Source organism: Dipodomys merriami, unplaced genomic scaffold, assembly GCF_024711535.1.
Source record: "Dipodomys merriami isolate MVZ:Mamm:240054 unplaced genomic scaffold, mDipMer1.0.p SCAF_61, whole genome shotgun sequence".
Taxonomy (NCBI): Eukaryota; Metazoa; Chordata; class Mammalia; order Rodentia; family Heteromyidae; genus Dipodomys; species Dipodomys merriami.
The window spans coordinates 6437098-6456066 of record NW_027206191.1 but is presented as its reverse complement, the minus strand read 5'-3'; the positions used below and the strand labels follow the sequence as shown (position 1 = coordinate 6456066).

At 38.7% G+C, this 18969-nt stretch overlaps 1 long non-coding RNA gene across 1 annotated transcript; it reads left to right on the top strand.

Annotated features, from left to right (window-relative positions):
• The first annotated feature begins 2948 nt into the window (after positions 1 to 2948).
• On the top strand, positions 2949 to 6364 carry LOC138814766 (uncharacterized). The gene is made up of 3 exons (XR_011368080.1): positions 2949 to 3151; positions 4716 to 4757; positions 5192 to 6364. It is a non-coding gene; the product is annotated as an uncharacterized lncRNA (long non-coding RNA).
• Positions 6365 to 18969: the final 12605 nt, after the last annotated feature.

The following is an 18969-nucleotide window of genomic DNA, read 5'->3' as shown; positions in this document are numbered from 1 at the left end:
GTATTGACAAAACATATGTACTAACTCATCGTTTAGCTGTATAATTCTGCCTGGAATCTTTAATAGCAGCTTAATTAACCATAAAGTCTATTTTGTTTGCTTTCCTTTGTTTTGTTTTTTGCTTAAAGTAATAGAAGAGTGGGTGGGATAATCTGAAAGGATCTCTAGCTTCATATTTTCTCATTACCCTCTAAGGACCTCTATGATGAAAACTTTAAAAACCTGAAAACGGAAATCAAAACAGAACTTAGAAAGTGGCAAAACTTCCCATTCTCCTGGATTAGAAGAATCAACATCGTGAAAATGTCAATACTTCCCAAGGCTATCTACAAATTCAATGCGATAACTATCAATATTCCAAACTCATTCTGCAAGGGAATAGAAGAAGCAGTCCAAAAATTCATATGGAACAATAAAAGACACCGAATAGCAAAAATGATCCTTAATAGAATGAACAGTGCTAGAGGAACATCAACACCAAATTTCAAACTCTACTACAAAGCCATAGTAATCAAAACAGCTTTGTTCTGGCACAAGAACAGACCTCAGTTCTAATGGAATAGAATTGATATCCCAGAAATGAACCTACAGACCTATAGCCATCTAATCTTCTATAATGGAGCTAGAAAAATAGAATGGAAGAAAGACAGCCTTTTCAGTAAATGGTGCTGGCAAATTTGGTTATCTACTTGTAGAAGACTAAAGCTAGATCCTTGCACCAGAATCAACTCCAAATGGATCAAAGACCTCGGAGTCAAAGCAGACACTCAAATAGTAATTTTTAAAATAATGAACTGCCTAGTGCCTCTGGCTCACATATATAATCCTAGCTATAGTTAGGATTACAGGTATGAGAAACAAACACTAGGTGTGTGTTGTTCATGATGGTTTGTATTGGCATGTTTTAATATTGTTTGTTTCTTATACTACAATGCTCTTATTTTTATTTTCACTTATGTGGGGGAGTGTTGAACCTTCTTTGCTTGAGATGGAGCCATGTGGAAGTTCTTGCCCAGTATGGCATGGAATTGAAATCCTCCTGCTCTAAGCTCCCAATGGACCTGGGATGATAGACGTATTCCATCACACAGAGCCAGGGGTTGTGGAGCATTGCAGGTAAAACTACACTGGTCTTGAAGTGATGTCCCAAATAGCTAGCTTTACAGGCATATGCCTTCAAAACCTTGTTGTATTTCGTTTCACTTTGAAGTAGTGTTTGTACATACTTAGAGATACAATGATAACAGACTACATGCTTAATATATAAAATAGTCAATATAATTAGCAAGTTTATCTCCTAACACTTTGAAGGTAATATATTTTGGTAACTCCTGCCTCTGATTGTTATTTTTTTGGAATATACCATAAACATGAATACATTGATAATGTGCACTTGAAGACTGGAAGTTGATAGAGATAGACAAGTTAAACTATGTGCAGTAAATATATATTTATCTATTGCTGTTCTGAAGAACATTATCATATATTCACCATTACAATACCACCATATATTAACCATGACAATAATTTTCCTGCAGTGTAGAAGTTCCTATTTCATAATCTGCCATCTTTTATCATTTTTACATTCTCCTTATGAGTATGAATGTTTTCTTGTTCCGTTATTAAGATGGAATTAAAAAATTTATAGAATCTACTGAAATTATCTAATTTATTTGGTTTTGTGTTGTTAAATCATTACAACCAAGGTTTCATGAAAGTTATGCTAACAGACTATATCACTAAATTTTATTCTAATTACATCTTATTATTGTATTTTGATATTAGGTTTTGCTGTTGTTGTTTTATGATATTGAGTGTTGTGAAGCTGGACTGAAACATGCAACCCCACTACCTCCAGTAACAATGTTTATCACCAGGTTTTGGAGGCTCTCTCCTCTCCAGTTCACTACAAAAACTTGCAGTGGAACTTTGGCACAATTGGTAGAGCACTACAGTGAAGGGAAAGATCCTCGGGATTGTCATATAGTCCTTGCTCAAATCTTAAAACACCTTTATGCACAGACACACGTTCACCCACATACACACACACACACACACACACACACACACACACACACCACACACACACACACACAAGTACATGCACAAAATGGCAGGCAATATTGTCTCTTAAATTCTTATCCAGATATTGGACAACATCCCACTTATTTGTGAAGGGTTTTCCTTGATTATTTTGAAGGAGGAGGACAGTTCATGGGACACAAACGACAAGACTTTAGTGAGGAATGCTTTATAAATGCCTAGCTTATAAAAAGAACAGGAGTACAGTTTTTTCTTTAAATATTACATTCCTTCAAATATAGTATTTTAAAATAATAACCATTGAATTATGAGAAGACAACGCAGCACCTCTTCCCTTCTCCCCTTCCCCTCGTTCATAAAATATAATAAAAGTTTCAAAAATGCTCTTCTGTCTTACAAAATGTTTGACTACATGTATAATGTTTGTTTTTCAATACTTTTTTGATTTTCCCGCCTCTAGGTACTTACCTTTTTCCAGCTGACAGCACACAGAGCCTTCAAGAGCAAACAGAAAATTAGGAAACAAAAAGCTAACAATGTCCTAGTAAGTGGATGTCAATAATACATGCAAGAAACACATGGCAGGCTGAGAGGGCCCTGAGAGGCAAAATGATTTGTGCAGGATGAGAAGAATAGTGACAAATAAGGGTGGGATCTGAGCTAGGAAGGGCTTTTTGAGACTGAGACCATGACTTTATCTAGGCCTAGCTGATAATGTTGGGATTTGACAATATCCACATGTGTATAGAGTGAAGTAGGAAGGGAGATTTCAGTCTACAGTTTGTCTTTGGGATGGTCTTATGTGAGCAAGCAGCTTAGATGATTAGGCTCTGAGATATGACTCTACCTCCCTCATAATGGAATAGAATATGGAACTCTGAGAGCCAAGCAACTGTAACTAAAAGTCAACTCAAGCCAGCTCACTTGGCCTGTGGCTCAGGAACAAGAAAGATGCTCCTGTATTGTTTTCAAAGTTCAAGAGATTCAGGTCTCAGGCATGAGTGGTGTGAGTGCCTCGCTTGATGCTGCAGACATTGGATCAGTGCTAAACCACGAAACCAATGTCTCAGGCCTTGTTATAAGAAGAAACCAAGGCAACTCCGGCAAGGTAAAACTATGACAGGAAACCTATTTAATCTCATCCTAGCCCACACTAGAACCTTCTTCTTGTGTGCTTTTATATGAGTAGACTGAGAAAATATTTACTGTGTAGTTTTCAATCCACTCTATTACAATTACTCAATTTAAGTGTACTCCCATTTCCATGTTTCAAAGATCCATTCTTTTTTACCACCCCAGTGTGACAATGAGTCAGCCCAAACCCTGAATATGCCTTATAATATATGGTGCCTGGACTCAGGTTTGCTGGAAATTCTGGAAATGGACCTGGTCCCTGCCTACCAGAAAGGTGATCTCTTCTATGTTGGAAACTTCCTCCACCACTATAGAAAGCGGGGACAATAGAGCAGTTGCTGGATATTCTGTTTTAAAAGTGAGTATTCCTTAGCCGGGTGCCGGTGGCCCACACCTGTAATCCTAGCTACTCAGGATGCTGAGATCTGAGGATCAAGGTTCAAAGCCAGCCTGGACAGGAAAGTCCATGTGACTCATCTCCAATAAACCACTAGAAAACCGGAAGTGGTGCTGTGGCTCAACTGGTAGAGTGCTCACATTGAGTTGAAGGCTGAGGGATAACATCCAAACCCAGAGTTCAAGCCCCACGACTGACAAAAAAAAGTGAGATTTCCTCCTTCAAACCCAAGACTGATGAGACCCCCTCCAGAATATTGGAATAATTGGTACCTCTCTGAGACTGTATCACTGGGGTCTTATCAAAGGAGCTTGGCTTGAGACAAAGAAGAGCAGTCTTCGACTAATTCCTTAGGACTGGGCTGCCAGAACATTTCATTTGCCTCATAAGCTAGTGGAGCCTTAATGATTTTCTTGCTGAAAGAATAGGATTAAAGGAATGAGCCAGTCTCATCCAACCTCCACCCTCATCTAGGAAATCACTATCTTGGAGGCCTTTGAAGGAATATAGACAGAAGAAAGGATGAAACTTGAATTTGAATTTGGGGCCTGAGTTCTGTAACATTCGGAGCACTCTACCAATTGAGCCCCAAGTCTAGTTCTGGCCTTTGGCTGGTTAAATGAAGATAAGTGTCTTTAGATTTTACAAACTAGACTGGGTTCAAACTGATTTCAATCTGATCCTCAGATCTCACCTTCCTGATTGCTAGGGTTAGAGGCATGAGCCATTCTGCAGTTATTTGGAAAGATGTATATAAGCACACTCACAGTATTTCCATGAAATTGTATATACATATCTTCACTTTTTTTTAAAGTTTTTATTCTTTTTTTTATTTTTTAATATTATTTTATTTTATTTGAGAACATACTGTACAGAGGGGCTACAATTACATGGGCAGGATAATGCATACATTTCTTACCAAGCATTGCAGCCTCCTCCTTTGTTTACCCTTCACCTCCCTTCCCAGCCTCCCCCCTCCCCCCACCCAATTATACCCCCCTCCCCCCCCACCGACATTGTAAAGCTGGTTTTGACATGACATTTCATGTTTACATTACCATTTGTGACTTAGACAGTCCCATGTGTGTCCTGTTCAGAAAAGGAGAAGCAAAGAGTTAACTTCTTTCTCCCATTGGTACAGATCTTTCTACCATAACTGGGAGGAAGATGAACAAGTGAAAAAGTAAGTGGACATTGGCACAAAGAGAAATTTTGTCCTTTGAAACTTGGTACCTTTGACGTTTCTGAATCAAAGTCAATTTTCTTCTTTGCACACCAGTTGTTATTTTCATCAGAGGGTTGAGGTTTGGCACATCAGAGGATAGCAGATTACACAGTTGTGGATGTGGTTGTGGTTTTGGACTCTCATGGATGCCAGGAAGGGCTGTATATAACAAGTCAGATCCATTGGGGAAACAACTTTCTCTTCTTATCACAGGGAGAAATTTTTAAGATTATATTTGAGAAATTTCTAGAAGTGGGTTGTGAGGAGCATCCTGCTTGCAGGAGTCTCTTCCCACTTCCCAACATGCAAGTCTTGCCAGAAAGAGTCTATAGTACAAGGTTCAGGATGGAGAGGGTGGGCTCTCATTTTCCTTTTCACTAATCTTCCCACAGCATTGTTTATTCTATCCTCCCTATGTGGATGGACTTCTACCCTGATGATTTCTATGTGCCTAAGAACCATGACACCCTGAAAGAACTTACACAGAATGTCAAGATCAACATGGTCTCTTCAGACCTGCTCTTCTGCTTACATATTCTTCTGGACCAGCTGGAGGAACCCATGACCCATGATACCAAGAAAAAGAGGAAGAACTTGTTTAGATGCCTCAGGGCTCGTGAGGAGGGATGGAACCTGGGTCTCTAGGGATGGGCCCAATTGGTCATGAGACCTTAGTACTCCTCAGTTTGGCAAAATGTCCTTTTATAGATATTCTATGCCAGGTATAATCTGTTCTCTTTTTGAAAGAACTTGGAAGTAGCCACTCATTAGAAACACCCTACATTCTAATCAGTGTTCAATCCAACCTCAAATTCTACAGCTTCTCCCATTAGATCCTCAGAAGTTTAGTCACACCTTAACTTATAGGGTCTACTCTAAGATTTCTGTACCTATTTACATTCTCAGGTTTGCATCACCGTAAAGCAGCTCCTGCAGAGCTCCAGATAAAGAACCCATCAGTGATGTCGTCAATGGTGACTGATTGAGATTGGAAGATCTCCAGAAAGCATGTGAACATAGAGGATTTTTTTTCAATTTGTAGAAAGGCCCAAGTAGGTTTTGAGTCCTGTGGACATCCCACTGGTTCTGAACCCCACATGTGATGCAGGTGTACCTGCACATAACACCAAGGATGAAGACAATCCAGAATGTCTTCCATTGATGTTCACAATCCAACTAGATTGCCACCAAGCCAGTCAAAAAAACACTTCTTGGTGTGCAGGGTAAATGTGTGCTAATGGAAAATGACCCCAGTCTATCTTCAGGAAAACCAATGAGTGAGGTCCAAAATCTAGATTCAGTTGAGGAAAGGGAATCTTTCCTCACAATACCCAGACCAATCTGACCTCTTGCAGGGGATTCAATTTACAATTGAGAAATTAGAATCTGTCTCTACCTGGACTCAGGAAGAAAATCCTGTCTTTAATGAGGAAGTAGATCTCTTTGAGGACTCTGTGGGAGAATTTCTGATTCCTTCTCCTTTTCCTGAGACAATCCTTTTTTTTTCTTTATGTCCTGATGTAAAAGGTTCACCCTATTTATTTTTTAACTTTATTAAAATAATGTTTTTGACATATTCTAAAATTCATGAATCCTAAATATATTTCTTTTTAATCCGACAATCTGAAACATTGTGCATATGTGTTCTGGGGGGGAACACAGGGAGACAGGGGGCTGTATTAGAGAGCCTACTGGATATAATGGGAAATGTTAAATTCACAGGGAGTGGCAAGGAAGCCAGGCCATGCCTGCATGGGGTCATAAGGTGGCCATAAAAGGTCTAGTACATAGAAGATCAGATGTCCTAGAAGGCTATCCTGTCAAATGGGACAAATGCCACAATACTTATAGTGGTATGTGGGCTCTCTTCCAACAGTGAGTTCGAATTTGAAAACAACTTCATTGTGCTTTGGACAAATATGGAAGAAAAATTTGGCTCCAATATTATAAAAAAGTCTACTTAGGGCTGAAAATATATAGAAAATATGTATAATGGAAAGCAAAAGCCATAATAGGAAAAAGAAGGTTTACATAGATGAACAAATACAAAATCAGGAAGAAAAAATACTCCACATTTAAATCAGTTATATGTAAATACATGTTATATTCTTGATGTTATATATAGTATATTACATAGTATATAAGACAATATGATTTTTCCAACTACAATGGCATTTAAATTTTAAACTTGAGTTTTTTGCACAAAATATTAGTGTAAATATTATTGGGGAAAATAGTGATATAATTTGATTATAATTATAAGAATATATTTGTGTGTTTCTATATATAACACTGATTATAAATAGATGAATAAACATATACACATATTTGTATATATCTGTCTATGATGTGAATAAAATGAAAGTGAATGTAATGAAATTGACTATAGTATGTATAAAAAAGTTGAGTCCATGAGACTCAGTCCTGTAATCCTAGTGATGTGGGATGCTGGGTTATGAGATTTAGTATCTCTTACAACCAAGTCGTAGATTTTCAGAGGAGGTCTGGTCCCTCCAGTGTAGCAAATAAACACATAGGCAGTGGGATCACACCCCCTGACCCCAGAGGAAAGTCAGTAGAAATCAGGACAAGCCTCTTATCTTATGACAGTCTACACAGTTCCTGTACCAACATGGCAATTTGTAGAACATCAGATGGAAAGTTGGCATTCCCTCCAAAAGGTTCCAAACTGTAGTCTCTGATCATACTGAATTAAACATTATTTCCCTTCACAAGATGCAAACACATAGAAATATGGCAAGGGCTCAAGATAGATGGTCAAAGACTTACAAATACATAAAATTATATACTCTATTTCAGTAATTCATTGACAAATCATCAAAGGCATGTCTTGAATTTTTTTAAAGGAAATGGAAACATACTCTGAGTTTATCAGGAACTGGGTGATAGTTTGGTTGTTGAATTGTTGAATGCACTCCTGGGCAAAGGAGACACATATCTTGGGGAAATTGTGTGGGGGTTGGTGTCCTCACACAGCTTCACAATACAATGGTCATAACTTCTATGATGTCATAGCCATCTTTGCCATAGCAGCAAATAGGTCTCAGGCACTGATTTTGCCCTAAAGTTGGCTCAACAACAGCAAAAGGCACAAAGAATGAGAGGGAATGAATACTAGCCACTAACCTTCAGCTTGAACAGCTGTCCTGACCAGAAGCTAAGATAAATTGAGCTGGGGAAGGCTGATCTCCATGTAAGGCCCCTGAGCACTAAGGACTAGGCACTATTACAGGTGTTGGAGAAACAGAAGTGAATGGGGCTCTCTCCTCAGCAATTTCATGACATAAAGAAAACCAGAAATCATAATGATAATTTCTATAAATCAGAGACATGAAATTGGTGATTTTGTGGCAACAACTTCATTTTGGGGATGTTGTTATGAGAGCCAACATCCAGGTAATTGTCTAGGAGCAGGTACTCCAGACAGTAAGGACAGCAAATACATCGCCCATTGATGGGAATGGAGCTGATTTGCTTCAGAAAATGAAAACAGCACTGACATGCTTGCTTGTGAATTAAGAATGGAAAGGTACAAAGAAGAAAAAGATCCAAAATGAAGATAGATATAAATTAGATAGATATTGGATGCTGCCGGTTACAAGAAGAAAAGTTCTGATTTTAGTTTAAATCTAACAACCCACTGGAACCAAAGTGCTACAATAGTAGTCAGACACATCTGATTCAGTAAAGAATACTTTTAAAATGTGATTCTAACTGGGCTCTGGTGGCTCACAACTGGAATCCTAGTTACTCATTTGGCTGATATCTGAGGATCAGATTTGAAGCAAGTCCAAGGAGGAAATTTGGTAAGACTTATTTCCAATTAACTACCAGAAATATGGACATGAAGCTGTGGTTCAACTGGTAGAGCACTAGCCTTCAGGAAAAAACTAAAGGAGAGCACCCAGGCCCTAGGTCCAAATCCCAGGACTTCCAAAACAAAGAAGCCAACAAATAAAATTTGGTGCTGTCATTCATCACTTAGCATTCTAATTCAATATATTTGGTATAAGCCTTGGAAATTGTATCCTTAGCAAATGTTCGCCCCTGATATTTTGCTGCATTACCAGCTTTCAAAGCCCTGGCATCAACACTGTCTCCTCCTAGTTAGCATAGCATTCTACCACTGGAAATTTGAAGATATATTTTATTAATCAGAATTCTGATCATCTTTCCACATACATCAAATGAGTAATAGCCACATTCTACTATTCTGAATGTTTTTAATCCTCCTCTGAGTTAATAAGCATTAAGGCTTAAAAATTCTACAGTGGTTATCAAGTTAATTCAATAGTCATTCTTCCACCCAATCGTGTAACATATGTTTATAAAAGGCGAGACTATATGAAAGTGTGCACATTATACCTTCTAACTATAATGCTCTCAAGAAGTAGGGTTTTACAGAAACTTCCTGATTGCTTTGTCAAATGAAAGTATAAGAGATTTAAATAAGCTACCTAACATCTAAGAAGGAAAATGCTATTGGCTTTACAACAAATTCATTTGACTGAAGAAATGGGTTTCAGAAATGCCAGAGGCAAAGGGTATTATTCAAATCACCTTATCATGAGGTACAAGCAGCCTGTCTAGATCAACCTTCCAGGAAAAAAGCAATGAATGAAGAACAATTAATGCTTCTAAAACAAGCCAGTTGGTGGTGGTTCATGCTTGTTATCCTAGCTACTTTGAAGTTTAAGATGAAAGGATCTCAATTCAAAGCCTGACCAGGAAGAAAACCTTCCTCTCTGCAACCAGCAGACAGGAAGCATCAGCTCTGTGCCTGAAGCCCAGCTGGATGGCCTCTGTCCACAGACATCCAGACACACAAGACCACCCCCATCTTAAATATTATCAAAACATTCAAATAATATCTCCTGTTTGGGAGATAACATTTAAAAGTTATATCAAAAACATTTCATGAGTTCCAGTTAAAATGTCAGAGTGAAAGTGGAAATATGTACTTACTCACTCACTTAAAGGAAAGTTACTGACAAGAATGATGTTAATGGGGCTAGAGGCCCATTTGGTAACTTATTCACTCCACCATGTTTCCTCACAACTTGTCAGTCAGCCTGAACAGTGAAATTTTTGAATGCAAGGAATGTGTTTGAGCATGTAGCTTGTGAAAGTAATAATGAAAAGCTAAACACTGGAAGCTCAGGCCTGTAAAACTAGCTACTCAGGACCCTGAGATATGAGAAACTCAGTTCAAAGACAACAGCAAAAAAGACTTCTATCTCCAATTAAACAGTAAATGAAGAAAGCTGAGCTGTGCTTCAAATGGTAGAGTATTAGAAACGCATGAAATGCTAAGGGACAGTATCTAGGTCCTGAATTCAAGCCCCAGTACTGGCTCCCATACACAAAATACTCATGACAACACCACAGTATATGCATATGTTAGCAAGGCATGTAGATAAATGGAATAATGACATCATTTACCTCATTTTAGTCTCAAGCTTTCTGTACAATGTAGCTAAATCTGTGAAAAGCCCTAGGTTAAATCTTTCCTCAAAATCAGCAGATACATCCTCATTTCCCTCAGCACATTCACACATACACATAAAGGTCTATATTTTTCTAACTAATTTTTAAATACATAACCATACACACATGCTTCAGAATTCTGTGCCATTGTTTAGGTTTCATAGGGAGCACAATATATCGAGGTTCCGGCTCATTCTTGTAATCTTAGATGTTCAGGAAGGTAGGATCTGAGGATCACAATTTGATGCCAACCCAAGCTAATAAATCCTCAAGATTCTTATATTCAATTAAGTAGCAGAAAACCAGAAGTGCAGATGTGGTTCGAGTGGCACAGTGACAGCATTGAGTAAAATAACCTAAGCAAGAGCTCCAGACCCTCAGTTCAAGCCTGAGTACTGGCCCACTAGCCCTCCAAAAGTAAAAAAAAACCAAAACACCAAATCAAATATATGTCAAAATATTTTGTAACTTTTGTAGCAAAATCCAAGGAGGTAACATAGTTTCTGGTTTGTTGAAGCTTTGGTGGGGAAACCCCAAATTCAACATGTGTTTAAGTGATGTAACAAACAAGCAACCAAATAAAATTTCCCAGTAAAGAATCTTCCTTAGTATTCCCTGGACCCCCGACAAAGGGACTTTTTCCTATATTTTTTGAAAATCAGTGTTTTTTTTTCAGTAAGGGAAATAGTATAAACCTTTACTATAAGTTTAAGAGTCATTGGAAGCGCCAAATGAAGTGAATGTACAACAAAAAGCATACAATATTATAATTTTCTATGCCTCTGTTGAGACACTACAAACCTGTAATAGTGTGGCCTCTCAGAAAGAGAAGGGGGATGCTCAGCATCACTGGTCATATAAGAAATGCAGATCAAAGCCAAAACCACATTTTGATGTCCCTTACCCCAGTTAGAATGGCCATTATCAAGAGAGCAAATAATAACAGATGTGGAGGTGGATGTGGCTAAATGGAAACACACTAAACTGATGGTAGGAATGTAAGCTGGTTCAAACACTCTGGAAGGCAGAATGGAGGCTCCTCAACAGACTAAACCTAGAACTCCCCTAAGATCTGAAGTATGTCCTGAGAGGAGACTTGAGCTGGTACAGTTTCTTTCATGGCTTCGCCTTTGTTTTAGGGATTTTAGAAGAGGAAAAACCTTTAATCAAGGTTTACTAGAACTTGGTTCCAACCAGCCCAGTTCCTGGAATGGACAGAATTGCCCTATGTTCCCTCCCCTTAACAACCTAAGTCACCTTGATTGTTCTGTTACAGACTGACCAATAAAACAGATAGATTGTAAACTGGCTCCTACTGGCAACATCTCGAGCTTACCGAGCTTACCGTAAACTGTACCTTTTTCACGTGCTTATGGTAAACTCCACTAAACTCCTCCTTTGTGTATTCTTACCGTAAACTCCGCTTTTTGCGCGTACTTCACCTTACCCACTGAATTAGTGAGTCATTTAAACCAAAAGTTATAGGCGGGTTTAAACAGCCATTATGTGACAAACTAACCTCATTGGCCACCTCCATGTGATCTAGTATAACTGTGCAATCTTTTGTATGTGTGTCAATCTCATTGGTTACCTGCATGACCAGGTTTGGCCTCCTGAATTTTGCCTTTTAAAACCAAAGTACATGGGCCCCTAGGGGTCACAGTACCAGCTCCCACTCCTGTGCTGCGGCCCAACCAGTCAGTATAGGAGCCTTCTTAATAAAGTCGCTTCTTTGTTAACAACTTTGTTGCTGTGGGCTCTGTCACTCTGGACGAATAGGTGGTCTGGCCTGCTTGAGTAGGGGTCTTCCTACTACAGATCCAACAATCCTACTCCTCAGCATTTATCCAAATGATCTCAAACTAAGGCACAATAAGCTACCAGCACAACTATGTTCATTTCATCATTGTTTACCATAGCTAAGATACAGATCCAACACAATTGACTCAATAGATGAAAGAATCAAGAAAATGTGGTATATTTACACAATGGAATTTTATGCTTCTATCAGAAAGAATGAGACAGTCCCTTTTGTAAGAAAATGGAAAGACTTGGAAAAAAATCATATTAAGTGAAGCAAGCCAGGCCAAAAGCAACATGAGCTCTATGATTTCCCTCATTTGCAATGAATAGCATTAGCCTGTTACTCCTTAAAGTGGGTCATAATAGCTCAGGAGTTATGAACATATATATGACCATACAAAATGATGCTATTTGAAATGAACGCCAAGACATAGAAACAGCAGGTCTTCTTTTGTTTAATTGTCAAGCTTGATGTAGCCAATGTACCGCAGCTAGTTCTTTCTTCTTACTTTATGTCATTTTTCTTTTCCTATTGGTTTTATCCATGGAAATTACTGTCTTTGATTCTGGTACCCTGCATCCAGTATATTCATTTATTTGATTGGGGAAAGGGAAGAGAAATACCAAAATGCTGAAAGAAGTACAAAAGGTGAACCATTGCAACAATGATACCTACAGGACACTATAGCGGAAATTAACTTTACAATGTAATGGTGGGAGAGGGGCAATGGGGGAAGGGACAAAAGGAGAAGAAAACTGAAGTGGGTAACAATGTTCAATGAGAAATGTAACTAACTCATGTAAATGTAACCCCTCTGTACAGCATCTCTATTATAAAATAGATTTTTAGAAATATAAAAATTAAAAAAGTGTTTTTCTCAAAAAATCTTAATCTGATACCAACGGAACTACTGAGTTCATGTCAAAGAGTGTTTGGGGACTTTCAAGAAGCTAGTACTAAGTACATATAACCACAATTAAGTGATAATAAGAAAAGTAGCTCTTTTTATTGTATTATATGAGTAAAGGAAAATTTCATTTCTGTTTCCTTATAATTTATGTTTGTGATCTTTGTTGTTCCCAAGTCAGACTAATGTCTTGTTCTTCGCTTTCTTTGGTATGTATAGCTTGGACATGTAATCTGAGGTATAAGAAGCATTCGTTGTTCAATTTGGAGGCCTAGCATAGAAGCACTCCTCCCTGGCGAAGAAGTTAGACTGGAGGACCCCTAACACTCACTGTGGTTTCTCTCCCACAGCTCACTGAGGAATTTAGGAGTTTGAGACTGTGACTGCGAATTAAGTGCCTCTTATGATTAAGAATTATTGGTAGAATTTGAAAAAAATATTTTGGTAATAAATAGACTAGAAAAAATGTTATTTGCTATTTTTTATCACTGTATTTCTTTTTGTCTAAGTATAAAAGCCAGCCTTACACTAATGGCCTAGAATAAGCAAAATGAGCTTATAGAGCTCAGATCATTTCTTTCCACAGAAGATGACAGCAGAAGAAGAAATACAGGTCCACAACTGGCCCAAGCAAGAGAGAGTGATGTCTCCTTAACTCTTAGGATCGATTGCTCAATGAGGAGCATTCAGGACTAATGACAGCTTAAGGACCTAACATTCCCTGTGTTGTTCCATGATAGGAAGCAGTCACCAGTCTCCCATAATACTGTAGCTGCCACACCTGACTGGTGACCTTGGCTGTGTACTGAGAACTCCCAGCAGGGCTTTGTCATGACCACTGGAGAGTCAGGATTTCACTCTAAGAGGACATAAAGGAAGGTGGTAACATGGCCTGAGTCAGGGTTTTGTCAGATATATATGATTTGTAACAGGCACTACTGTCTTCTCGCTAAGAATGTGGGGTCCTGCACACTAATTTAGCACAACAAGTGTTAGCTTCCACCATTTCCTTATGAAAGCCAAAAGAAGGTCATTAATGCCCTCTGGGCATATTTTCATCAATATTTGGCAGGTAAAAAGCTATATAAAATCAAGTTCATCATGAGGAAAAAATCCAGATGAAAACCAAATTGCAGGAGCATTTACAAAAAAATGTTTTTCTGTACAAATCAAATGTGACAAAATATTTAAAGTTATTGAAGCTTTGAAAGTTAAATTGATTTCATTTTTACTATGATTGCAATTGTCTTTTATATTTCAACTACTTAACGAAAAGAAGGTAGGCCACGTACGACCAGTGGCTGACACCTGTAAGTCTAGCTATTTAGAAATCTGAGATCTGAGGAAAGTGAATTGAAGCTTGACTAGGTAGGAACAACCTGTGATACTTGATCTCCAATTAACCATTCAAAATCAAGAAGTGGAAGTTTGGTTCAAGTTGTATTCTTTTACCCTTGAGTAAGAAAGCTAAAGGTCAGCTCCCTGAGTTCAAGCCCCAGTATTCACACACACACACACACACACACACACACACACACACACACACACACACACACACACAAACACACACACACACACACACACACACACACACACACACACACACACACACACACACACTCTCTCTATCTCAAAAATAACCAGTGACCAGGAAACAGACACAAGATGGTATTTTTCTTACACTTTTCATTTTTGTTGTTTTTAAAAAATTTATCTCTCTTTGAGAAGTTAAAGGGGTCATAGAAGAGGAGGGACAAAGGATAAACATGTGAAATAGCGGTATTCAATTGGTACTATTTTGAAAATGACCTATGCAACTTGTTTGTGTGGAAGGATGGGAAAACTGGAAGAGATGAAGAGAAAGGATGACATTGGCCAAAAAGAAATGTCCTCAGGGAAGTAGAGCTGTAGCTCAATATGAGTGCCATTCTTCAGCAAAAGAGCTCAAAGACAGTGTCCAGGCCCTGAGTTCAAGCCTCTTTACTGACTAAAACAAAAACAAAGATAAAAGAAATGTAATCACTACCACATGAATGTAACTAAAACCTCCACAGCACAACAACAACAATAATAGTAACAGAAGAAGAAGAAGAAGAAGAAGAAGAAGAAGAAGAAGAAGAAGAAGAAGAAGAAGAAGAAGAAGAAGAAGAAGAAGAAGAAGAAGAAGGAAGTTAATAAAACCAAACCAATGAGAGAAAAATTGAGAGAGCAAAGGAAGGGCTGACCTTTCAAAAAAAGAAATATATCCATACCTGATTTATATGACTGTATCATCTGTGTAATTCACTTTTAGAATAATAATACAAATGAAAAAAATATAGTGCGGGAGGCATAACTCAAATGGGAGGTCAGACTAATATGTATGTGATACCAATGTCAAACCCATTACCAATTTCCCCTTCCAAAATGAATCTTCTCATCATTTGTGCTTTCCCTAGCTTATGAAAGGGAGTGCAAACAGTTAAAGAGAGAGAAAGATAATCATATAATGCTCAAAGCTGGGACCACATACTCTTATGCACCAGCTGTAAATAGTCAAGCTTACACAGAAATTCAGTATCATCCAAATCAGCAAGCAATTCACTTTGAAGGATAGGGATAATGGGTGCAGGGTGTCCCTACATTATTTCAAAAAGAGTAAAGCCAAGCTGATAGGGTGAATTTCTTACTCTAAACAGGGCAAAAGGAAGGGGAGATACACAGTCTGTGCCAGTCTCCAAGGCCAATTTAGTTAAGGTATCTTTTAGAGACCGATTCATTTTTCCTACCTGCCCTAAACTCTGAGGTCTATAAGCACAGTGCAATTTCCAGTTCATCCCAAGTGCCGCGGTTATTCCCTGACTTACTTTTGAGAGAAAGGCCAGTCTGACCTGATGGTGGATGGGAAGCCATATACCTGGGTAGGATTTCTTCCAGGATCTTCTTAGCCACGGCATTCATGGTCTAATGCTTTTTTGGGTAGGCTTCAACCCATCCTGAAAAAGCATCTACGAAAACTAGCAAATATTTATATCCAAATTTTCCAGTTTTAATTTCTGTGAAGTCTACTTCCCAATACACACCTAGCCTATCTCCACGGAGTAGAGCTCCTTTTGCAGCTGGTTGATTAGGGGCATTGGTAAGCTGACAGGCTTTACAATTTTTAACAATGTCTTCAATGAGTTGATTTCCTTGCTTAATTTTTACTTCTGAGTGTCGGACCAAGTCCTGCATTCTTCGGGTTCCCATGTGAGAGACCCGATGGATTCTCTTAAGAATCCCCTTGCCCAATCTTTGTGGCAAGATAAGTTTCCCCTCATGAGTTTTCTACCAGTCTTTGTTTCCTTCTCTGTCCAGGGGTTTATAGGCCATGGGAATTTTCTTTATCCACTCCAAGTCTTCTTGGGAGTACTGAGGCTCAGAAAGCAAAGCTCATGGCCCTGGGTCTACTAGAATCAGTACTTCTGCTCTGGGCTGGAGGGCTGCCTCCCTAGCTGCCTGATTGGCCAAGTTATTTCCTTTGGTTATAGAATCAGTTCCCTTTTGATGGCCAGGGCAGTGCATAATGGCAATATTTGCTGGTTCCCATATGGCCCGGATGAGGCTTAAAATTTCTTGTTTGGTTTTAATTGTCTTCTCTTAGCTATCAGTATCCCCCTCTCTTGGTAAATGGCTCCATGCACATGCACGGTGGCAAAAGCATACTGACTGTCTGTGTAAATGTTTAGTCTCTTCCCTTTTCCCACTTTTAGGGCTTTTGTTAGTTTCCCTAGTTCTGCTCTTTGTGCAGACGTTCCCTGGGGGAGTATTTCTGCCCACACTATCTCAGTGTCCGTGGTGACTGCTGTGCCCGTGTACCCTTCTCCATCTCAAATGAAACTGCTGCTGTCTGTGAACCAAGTAAGCTCAACATATGATGGTGGCAAGTCCAACAAGTCTGGCCTCTTTTCTTGGCCCGTTCTCTCTTTTCATTTTCAATTTCATGTTCTCTGTCTTTCCTTTCCAGTCTTTGCTCCTCAGTCTCTCTTATTGTAAACCTTTTCCACCGTGGCTACTAGATCCCTAATACACTTTTTACCAAGTCTGTCTAGAGCCTGCAACTTTCGCTGTATATCTGGTGCAGCCTGATTTATATAGACAATCATAACCATCTGAGCCGACTCCAGGGTCTCTAGATCATATGGGATATATTGACTAAAAGCTTCAATGAGCCACTCAAGATATGCTGCTGGACTTTCCCTTCCTCCCTGTCTAACATCATAAACTTTGGCCATATTTGTAGGTCTGGGAGCTGCGGCCTAGAGACCTGCCAACAGAGCCTGCCGGTAGATGAGGAGTCGCTCCCTACCTTCAACCTTATTGTAGACCCATGTTGGTTGGATCTCAGGAAAAATGGCAGCGATCAGGGCAGGATCCATGATGGGTGCTCCTGTGGGGCCAGTGATATGTTTCTGGGCTGCCTCTCAGATATGGTCTCTCTCTTCCGTTGTAAAAAGGACCTGTAAAAGTTGACTACAATTATCCCAAGTGGGCTAATAAGTAAAGAGCATAGTTTCAAGCAAACAAATTAAATCCTGGGGTTTCTCAGAAAAGGGGGCATTTTGGGTGCACGAATTGTATAGATCACTGGTAGAAAATGGCCAATATTGGCGTTGCTGTTGACCATCCACATCCACAGGACCTACAGCGCCTAAGGGAAAAACAGCTGCACTAGAAGGTGGGCTGATCCCATGGCATCGTCGAGTGACTGGCCCCTCAGAAACTTTAACAAAAAAGTAACTCACACGTTAAGCCAAATTATATCTGAATGTTTAACGTTACAGACACTGGTGTTCATTCATTCTAACCTTGATGCCATTCATTATTCTTAAAATATGTTGCAGTTTTACACCTTTTTATATCTTAAATCTTATTTACACCTTACTTATATACACCTTTTTATATCTCACATCTTTTTCTTATTCTAACCCCATCTCTAACTGGAACACATTTCCTAATCCTAAACCTACATATAACTGAATCATATTGTTAATAGCACACCTCTATTGCACATTTATTCTCTTGCTCAGCATATAGGTCTAAATTTTACTTGCATTTTGAGCATAAATTTTTAAGTGTTTTTCTATTTCCTGTCATGTTTTCTTTGTTTGTTTGTTTGTTTTTGTTTTTGTTTTTTGTTCAGCTGTGGGGCCTGAACTCTGGCCTTGGGCCCTGTCCCTGTGCTCTTCAGCTCAAGGTGAGCATTCAACTGCTTGAGCCACTGCGCCATTTCTGGTTTTCTAGTGGTTTATTGGAGATGAGTCTCAGGGACTTTACTGCTGAGCTGGCTTTGAACCATGATCCTCAGATATCGGCCTCCTTATTAGCTAGGATTACAGGCGTGAGCCACCGGCTCTCATCTTCATTTTTTTTTTAAATTTTATTTTATTGTAAAGACGCTTTAAAGAGGGATTAGTTACATGTGTAAGGTAATGAGTACGTTTCTTGTTGAGCATTGTTAGCCCCTTCTTTGTTGTTCTCCTACTCCCCTTCTTCTCTTACTCCTCCCTCCCCATGGTGTAAAGTTCATTTTTAACATATTGTCTTATGAATATCATTGTTGCAATGTGTCATCCTGTGTTGAAGTTAAATTTTCTATTTATCTAAACCTAATTCTAATTCTGTCTGTGATCCTAACCCTAACTATAATAATAAAGATAGCTCAATTCAGAAGTTAACAAAAAATATTCAAGTTTTTATTCATCCTGTCAATCCACTGTCCATCTTGAATCAAGTTGCAGTTTAGCTTAAATCTTTTTTTTTCCAAATTAGATTATATGTGCTCATATAAAGATGTAATTTTATGTAAAACACAGAAGATTTTTGGGAGAAGGAGTAATGAAAAGGAAATAGAGGGAGCAAAATCAAATGCTTTAAATATATTATAGAATTGCCACTTCTGACAATTAATAACCATTAACAAAATAACTAAA